Below are 10,051 nucleotides of genomic sequence, written 5' to 3' on the forward strand. Positions count from 1 at the left end.
TTTTAAAGCAGAGGGTGTGGGGAAGAAAGATAATGGGCACTGAATTAGAATAAGATATATCCCATAATTACGTCAAAATGGATTCTACTCTACTGTCATGTATAACTCAAAAGAACCAATAAAAAATGCATGCAATCAGGAATCAACTGGTTAAATGTGAAATTTCTGGATTCAATTAAAAGGACAAGAATCCAAAATGAAGCTAGTAGATCTGAAGTTTTAGAGAACAACCCTTTGCATCTGTATCAAGTGAAACAGTCACAGCACACATTCTCTTAATAAATAATTTTGACTTCTGGAGAAAAGCATTTGAATAATTTGACTTCTCATGTTGTCAAGCCAAAGTTCACAAAAGCTCTCGGTAAATCTATGTGCTCCAGTCACAATCACAACCTTCCATGTATTCAAGGGTTTGTCCTCTAGAAAAATTAAAAATGGGCTTTGTAGAACTTGCTGTTGTATTCTTTCTAGCTTTACAATATTGATATTCCTGAGTCTTATGTTTCTTTCAAAATTTGAGTAGTTATTACTCAATAGTAATGTGTTAATTGTATATATTTACACATATGTTTAATCATCTACATTTGTTTAATGCTTTGAAATGATTTTTATATAATCTCATTCATCTTCAAAATGATCCTGTGTGCTAACCTATTTTCTTCATTTTACCAACAAGGAAATTAAGGATTGGAGATGTCAGAAAACTCACCCAGAATCAGATAGGTAATATGTGGTAAAATCAGCACTTAAATCTAAGTCTTTGGTTGAAATAAAAGACAAAAAACTCAGTTTTTTTCCACTAGGCCTTATTTATTTTTATCACTTAGAACACATGGAGGTGATGTTATTGTCAAGCCAAGAGGATACTTTCTAACATGGCTTAAACAAAGACTGCAGAAAGAGAATAGAGATATCTCCTCTCAAACTTGACCAAGTCAAATCCGGAGTCCAGTTGCATGGCTAAAAGGGACATGTTAGCTCTGATTAAATAACAAGTTTTGACATGCAGCAGATGACAGACAAGAGGAAACAACCCAGAGCATGTAAGTGGACAGATAGGAAATAAATGATTGTGTCAGTGGAACAGAGGTAATCCAGGATTTCCTTTAAAGTTCACGCTTTCCTAAGAATGAAAAAAAAGCAGATTTTGTTAAACAATTATTTAAAATAAGTAATATTGCTTGAGCAAGGTAGTACTTGTGATTTGTGGTGGGTTTTTGTATTTTGTTTAAAATTGTGTGTGTGTGTGTGTGTGTATGATTTTGTATTTTAATACACACTTATGAAGAAACTTAGAAATATCATATATGTTTCTAATCAGGTTCTCTTTCATTTTCTGCTTGCTGAACTATTTAAGGAGACCTGGGCATTGCTCACCTTTACTTCCTTGTAAACACCCCTGCCACCTAGTGGACTACGTGAAATAGTATAGTAGGTGTATGGGTAAGCATTAATAAAACAAGTGTTCAAATGTCACAGGAAGTGGGATTGGAGATGGCTATACATCCTGGATTTATATGTTGACCTGTGCTAAGGTAAATTGAGCGGCCAGGTTGTGCTTATGTGAAATATGTTTTATGCCCTGAGATCTTCACACATGGAGGGAAGGACTTCTGTACTCTTAGTAGCTTTTTGGTTAGCTCTCTGGAGCTGAGCTGCAAAGGGGGTTCCATATGAAATGTAAGGGAAGATCCTTAGGACCAAGAACAATATACTTCAAGATCTCTGGTCCTTGTGGATCACTGGTAGGAGCTGATAGGACTTTCCAGGAAACCAGCTGGAAGCATTTTGCTTGAAGAACCAGCCCTTGGGTCATATTTTTATCACAGATGTAATGAATTCAACCTCTCCCTTATTATGACCAACTTAATAAATTACAAGTATTATTATTAGTTAAAATATAATCTGACATTTTATTTCATCTTTATAACTGTAGCACAGGTGGCTTTAAAGATTTTGCTTTCATAATTTGAGATTAATTATTATGAAATTGCTAACAGTGAAATCCTCCCACCTTAGTATGTAGTATCTTGGTATGTTGTATTTATCAGTGCGAGCTACAAGTCTGGATGTCCTGTTTTAGGAAAATTGAGGAAATGCAGAGGTGAGTTTAAAAAACCCACTTAGCCTATGAAAAATATTTGAGTTGAGATTGTTTTAGTCGGAAGACAAAGATTTACTATGAATTACATAATTATTCTCCCATCATAGTTTAGTAATACCCATGAAGTCTTTAGTTTCATGAGACACAAGTACAACATTCTCCAGCTTGTCCACCTCACCATCTCCTCATCTTGTGTGCAATAAAACCATTCTCGAGACAGGGTCTAGATTTTTTTTTTTTATTATTAGTTGTTCAAAACATTACAAAGCTCTTGACATATCATATTTTATATATTTGATTCAAGTGGATTACGAACTCCCATTTTTACCCTGTAGACAGATTGCAGAATCACATTGGTTACACATCCACTATTTTACATACTGCCATACTAGTAGTATGTTGTATTCTGCTGCCCTTCCTATCCTCTACTATCCCCCCTTCCCCGCTCCCCTCCCATCTTCTCTCTTTACCCCATCTACTGTAAATCATTTCTCTCTCTTGTTTTTTTTCTCCCTTTCCCCTCACTTCCTCTTATATGTAATTTTGTATAACAATGAGGGTCTCCTTCCATTTCCATGCAATTTCCCTTCGGACTAGAATTTTGTCTTAAAATTTAAAACATAAATATAGGCCCTTGACTTCCTCTAGATTTGTTTTTGTTTTCGGTGCTGGGGATTGAACGCAGTGCCCTTTAAAATTTGGGATGTTTATTTTAAAGTTTCTTTCTTAAATATAACTTCATGCAAATTAGGGTTCACCTAGAACTCTTTCCTGAATCTCACGTATAGTCACTAAGTAGTTTTGGAACATTTACAGAGAAAAATGGGATTTAAAACTTAATACAGATTCATTATAAATACCAATATAATATAAAAAAACAAATATGTAAGTAATAATGTATATTTCATTTGTGTGGGTAGCTCATCTTAAATAATCTGATATTAGATCTATTAAGAATCAAATTATACTATTCTTCAACTGTCCTTGAGAATATGGATTCTTAAGGTAAGAGTTACTTGATTTAAATGTCTTTTGCTTTAAGGACACAACATCTCTCACAGATTTGTTTGGGAAATGGAAGGGGGTTGGGGAAGGGAGAGAGAGAGATCCTTAAAGTGAAACATGTCACAGGGCAATAAACAGCTGTCTTCTGTCTTGTCTTCCATAGTCTTCTCATCTGTTGAGTTCCAACTCTGGACATTTTAATCACTGGGATAATCTGCAAAATATTCTAGGTCACTAGATCTGACTTTTCTCTGATTCTCTAATTCTAATTCACTTCTGACCCTTGTTGAGGTTTCCATCTTGGTTCAAGATGTGGTTAATCTGGCGACTTGCCCATTTGGACATCCCCAAACACTCTCATCTGTTTGAATGTAAAAATATCAAAGTAGAAAAATTCCACTTACTTATAAGGACACAGTAGCTACTTATTATACCTAGTTTTTCATTTTTATTATTGCAGTAAATTCTTTTTTATCACAATGATAATAAGTATACCATTGCTAGGAATTTTAGAAAATACATTTAACCTCAACTCTAACAATTTGCTATAAATCTATATCACATAAAATCATTGCTGGTGGTTTTGAATAGAACTAAAAATATCTTTTGGTGTATAAGCAACATTTTTTTAAAACAAAAATGAGACAACAGTATATATGTTTTCTCTTAATATATAATGCCCGCTGCCTTGTTATATTTTCCAATATCATTTTTAATGATTGCAAAATAATCCATTATAAGAATATTTTATTAATTGTCTCCTTACTTTGAGTAAATTTAGGTTTTCAAACATTTTTTTCTATTGTAATGGTGTACACTAACATTTTTATATATGTAGACTTGGTTGATCTGTGATATTTTCTTAAGACATATTCTTAAAATTTAATTATTTTTTTGAGGCATACATTCACAGGTGGATGCATATCTTTATATTTTCAAAGTGTTTAACTATTTTCACCATTAAGAGTAAACTTGGTGTATATATATATATACACACACACACACACACACACACACACACAGACACACAATGGAATATTACTCAGCATTTGCAGGTTAATGGATAAAGTTGGAGAATATAATGCTAAGTGAAACAAGCTAATCCCAAAAACCCAAAGGCCGAATGTTTTATTTGATATGAGGATGCAGATGCATAATGGCAATTGATGGGGAGCATGGGAGGAATGGAGGAACTTTAGATAGGGCAAAGGGGAGGGAGAAGAAAGGAGGGGGCAAATGGGTAGGAATGATGGTGGAATGAGTTAGACATCATTACCCTAAGTACATGTATAAGACACAAATGGTGTGAAAATAATTTGTGTACAATCAGAGTCTTGAAAAATTGTGCTCTATTTGTGTAATATGAAATGAATTGCATTCTGCCATCATGTATAATAAATCAGAATAAACTAAAAAATTGGTTAATACTAAAGCTGATTTAAGAATGAATTTTGTTTTAAAGCTGCCCTTGTAGTCTCCATGTCTTCCCTCTGTGGCTCAAGATGTTGTAAGTTGTTTCAATTGCTCTGTTCATTCATATACTTAATAAAAACATTTTTGAATGGCCAAAAAATTGTTTAATTAGTGCTATTAATGACTTCTAATTGCATTTTTAACTAATCCTATCATTATCAATATAATTAAATATTAGTCTAGTAGCCTCCATAGTGCTATTATTTTTTGATAATTTAAATTATTTATTTAAATGTATGTTTATATGAATGATTGCTGGTATCCACTTTTGAGAATGATTTAATAAATATTTGAATACAAAAAGAGAGTAAACTTAGAAATTTTGAATCTTTCATGAGGAAAACCACTCTGTTTAGAAAAATTTTGATTATAATTAGAATGAGCAGAAACCTTATTACATTGCTTCTTTTAAGATTTAACACACAAGAACTGTTTTATGCCTTTTTTCTTGGTTTTGTCTTTGTTTATTTTTCTTTGTGCACCAAAAATAAAAATTCTTAAAGCAGAACTTTTTCTTTGCAAAAATCTTATGCAAAATTGATGAGATATAAAAATAGCATAATATGAGATACAAAAAATAGTAAAATATGATTCTTCTATATGAGATATGTTGTTTGTTTCATTTGTTCATTTTCCTGTAAAAAGGTTATTTAGGGCTGGGGTTGTGGCTCAGTGGTAGAGTGCTCGCCTAATACATGTGAGGCCCTAGGTTCGATTCTCAGCACCACATAAAAATAAATAAATACTGCGTAATACTCTATTGTGTATAAATGCCACAGTTTTTTAATCCATTCATCTATTGAAGGGCATCTAGGTTGATTCCAAAGTCTAGCTATTGTGAATTGTGCTGCTATGATCATTGATGTGGCAGTATCCCTATAGTATGCTCTTTTAAGGTCCTCAGGGAATAGACTGAGAAGGGCGATAGCTGGGTCAAATGGTGGTTCCATTCCCAGCTTTCCTAGGAATCTCCACACTGCTTTCCATATTGGCCGCACCAATTTGCAGTCCCACCAGCAATGTGCAAGTGTACCTTTTTCCCCACATCCTCGCCAGCACTTATTGTTACTTGACTTCATAATGGCTGCCAATCTTACTGGAGTGAGATGGTATCTTAGGGTGGTTTTGATTTGCATTTCTCTGACTGCTAGAGATGGTGAGCATTTTTTCATATACTTATTGATTGATTTTATGTCCTCTTCTGAGAAGTGTCTGTTCAGGTCCTTGGCCCATTTGTTGATAGGGTTGTTTGTTATCTTATTGTTTAATTTTTTGAGTTCTTTGTATATTCTGGATATTAGGGCTCTATCTGAAGTGTGAGGAGTAAAAATTTGTTCCCAGGATGTAGGTTCCCTGTTTACCTCTCTTATTGTTTCTCTTGCTGAGAAAAAACTTTTTAGTTTAATTAAGTCCCATTTGTTTATTCTTGTATATAACTCTTGGGCTATGGGCGTCCTATTTAGGAATTTGGAGCCCGACCCCACAATATGTAGATCGGAGCCAACTTTTTCTTCTATCAGGCGCAGAGTCTCTAATTTGATATCTAGCTCCTTGATCCATTTTGAATTAACTTTTGTGCATGGCGAGAGAAAGGGGTTCAGCTTCATCTTGTTGCATATGGATTTCCAGTTTTCCCAGCACCATTTGTTGAAGATGCTATCCTTTCTCCATTGCATGCTTTTAGCGCGGGAGAGAGAAGGGAAACTGTATGGAAATGGAAGGAGACCCTCATTGTTACACAAAATTACATATAAGAGTTTGTGAGGGGAAAGGGGAAAAAAAAACAAGGGAGAGAATTAAACAACAGCAGATGGGGTAGAGAGGGAAAATGAGAGGGAAGGGGAGGGGGGATAGTAGGGGATAGGAAAGGTAGCAAAATACAACAGTCATTAACATGGTATTATGCAAAAATGTGTATGTGTAACCGATGTGATTCTGCAACTTGTATTTGGGGTAAAAAATGGGAGTTCATAACCCACTTGAATCAAATGTATGGAAGATGATATGTCATGAGCTTTGTAATGTTTTGAACAACCAATAAAAATAAATAAATAAACAAATAAATAAATAAATAAAGATGTTGTGTCCAACTAAAAAATAAATATTAAAAAAAAGTTTATTTAAAGCTTCTCAAGCATATCTAAAATTGAAACAACAGCATCAGCACATAGAGTCAATGTACAGACTTGTACAACCCTCCCACAAAGGCACCAGATAAAATCCAGCTTGTAAAACAAGGTAACAGTTAACATTATTCCACAGCAAATGTACTGAACCTGCTCTCTGTGCCAACTCATAAATATTTCCATCCACATACAGTTTCCAAAAGAATAGTTTTCCAGTTGCAATTAAACTCCAAGCTGTTGCATATTTTGTGGCTTCAGTAATTTTGCCTGTACACAATTAACATTTTGAAGATGATATCCTTAGTTTATTATAATTGCAATATATTTTTCTTATGGAAGTGTGCTTTTCAACAGTAAGTATTATAGACAAGGCTGTGTTCCACATCTAAGACTTCCATGTTAATGGAGTTAAAAGAATTCTGCTTTTTTCTGTAGATAAACCCATAAAGGAGCACTTTAGACAAAATGGTTACAGTAAGAAAACTCAACACATTTACTAAAGCCAAAGATTAGCATTATTCTCTAACCTCCACACAGTGAAAGTTCCAAAAATGTTTTTTAAAAGAAGCACCTTGTAAAACAAATTTTTTTTTTCTAAAGAAGTGCAAACACTTTTACTTCCTTAGTTTCTTGTGGCAATCAACTCTTAATGATTTTTTTGCTTTCAACAATTAGACACTGTGAAGATGTCCTGTCTTCCTTTGCAATTCTACTCAGATTTTATTGTTATTTATCATAAAACATTCATAATGTGATCAGAGTTCTTATTTGTTGAAGGCCTACTATCTTCTAGCATTGGTATTAGATGCTTACTTAATTTAACCCTCACAATAGCTCTATGAGGCAATCAATGTTATTCTTATGATACATTTAAGAAAATGGAGAGTTGGAGACATTGACCAATATCACCAATGTCATTCAGACTGGAAGCAGCAAAGCCAGGGTTCAGAGTTTGGTGTGGACAAAGTAAGTAGTATGAATTAGATTCCCAAAGTAGGCTTATTGCCTGAAAGGAAGAAACTACAAAATGAACTACTAGTAAACATCATTTTATCTAATTTTAGTTTCCATTGTTTTGTCTACAAGATAAATATAAGTGAAAGAAGGCAAAACAAACCACAAATATATATCAAAACTGCACCAAGGCTGCTGTTCCTATATTTTCTGTTGGTGCTGATGAAATCTAAATTTGGAAACAAGAATCAGAACTATAATATTACTTAAAGGCTAAAGAACTTTTTCTGGTGAAGCAAGTAGTCATTTCAAATAAGTATTTCTCATTGCTTCAATAATGTTTTAATGACTATACCATTCTACCTTTCTGTAAAGTTCACTACCATTTTCTTTCCATTAGAAAATCATTTTAAATGAAGGGCCCCTTTAAGATGAAAAGTATAGGCTGTGAGAAGATCATAAATCAGAGAATATTCTTTTGCATTTCACCAAGGATCTATATCCATAAAGATTCAAATGTCAATTACTCAGCTTTTTCATTTCTTTCCTGTCCTCATCCCGAGTACAGGGTAGAGAATGGGCTTTTTTTTTTTCCACATCCAAGTTACTTATGTCTCCTGAAGCATGTTCTGTAATGCAAGATACTTCACTTATATTTGAAGTCAAAGCAAAAGCCAGTGCAGGCAGGATGAATCAACTACCTGCCAGCCATATTCCAAGGCACAGGAGAGACAATAAATCTCCATGACAAAGCTCAGGTGAATTCCTGCTGCCTGGAACATGGAGTCTGATAAACTGTTTGGTTAAGTGTTGAATTTCCAACTTCATTCTCGTTCTCCAAAATAATGGCATTATAGCTTAAAGAAGGCTTGAAATGCCAAAGCAAACTGGTGCCAGTGGAAAATTCAACTAGTGACGAGTGTGAGATTAATCATCGAGGAAATGAGAAGCCTTAGTTTGATGCATGGGAATTTGAGAAGACAGGCAAAATTTCTGAAATGCAGAATGTAGTTTTTTGTTAGAGGATCTGAGCTTTAAAAGGGGAATATGAAAAGGAATGATTTTTTTTTGAGTGGTATAAATGACAGACAAGGGTTAAGGTCTTACACAGAGATAAGGTCTTTCACATTTGCTCTCATTAAATTCTTACAATACTGGGACTCAGAGGTTAAGAAATTTGTCCTAAGACAGGGGCAGAAAGTGGCAGTAGTAGAACAAGCTGTATGTTCCTCTGAACCTAGTGCACAATTATAATAATATTCAGTTTATCATGTAGAAGACTAAAACCTAATTGTTTTTCTCAAAATACCATCTGTGTCACCTGCAGTCATCATCATTTGGAAATCTTCAGTTCTGTCCCAGCCCTTACAGAAAAAAAAAATTGGGGGGACAGGCCTGGGAGATAGAATTGAACAAGTCTTACAGGTCTGCCTTATTACACACATTAAAATTTGAGAGATCCTGCTCTGTGGAAGACATTGGAAAAGTAAAAATTAAAAGCAATACTTGTATTGTTCATTTTTTAAAGGTGAAAATGTATAGGTGTGTTTTGAGAATAGGAAGTTCTTTCAAAATAAATCAATCCCAACTCCATAAAGGAAACCCTAGGAAATACATAAATCTCCACTGGCAAACATGGAGGCCAACGGTAAGACAAAGAACCTCTTGTTCAAGATTAACACAATTCCTATGTTTTATCCTAACATGTGGAAAATCATCAGGGGCATATTATATTTTTTATGCTCTAGAATGTATACATACTTATTTGGATTTTGTTAGCTAATCAATATGGGAAAACAAATGAAATATAGGAAAAATCTTAGTTTACTGACCTGGAATCGAATACTTACTGGGTGTGTTATGTTTGGTTCATTAAACTTCTGTGGCCTCAGATTTTATATCATTAAAGTGTGATAATAATGATAGTAATAATAATAATATTACTACTTTGTTGTGTTGCCTCAAAAATTAGCCATAGGACCTGTAAAGAACATGACCCAGATAATGATACAAAGGAAGTAGTTACTCAATGGTGTCCTACCTCATCTTAATTATAAAAGGTATAAATTATAGAGAAAATAGAAGGGGAATGCGCTCCTCATAAGTGTGATATTTAAGATAAACATATATATTGTTGAGAGCCACAGCCGAAGGGGCCCCAGCAAACTTTCAGCTGCCAGCAAACTTCCAGCTGCCAGCAAACTTCCAGCTGCCAGCTGATGATTGGCTCATAGCAGCCCCAGCAAACTTCTAGCTGCCAACTGATTGGCTCCTCTGTGGTGATGCTCATTGGGCTGTTTCCCTGCCCTTTCAGACCATGGAGCTGCTCATTGGGAGACTTTTTGGCTCCGCCCACATGACCCAGCCAATAGGCCTCAAGAGCAGGAGG

This window comes from Spermophilus citellus, assembly GCF_964194105.1.
Source record: "Spermophilus citellus genome assembly, chromosome: 3".
Lineage (NCBI taxonomy): Eukaryota > Metazoa > Chordata > Mammalia > Rodentia > Sciuridae > Spermophilus > Spermophilus citellus.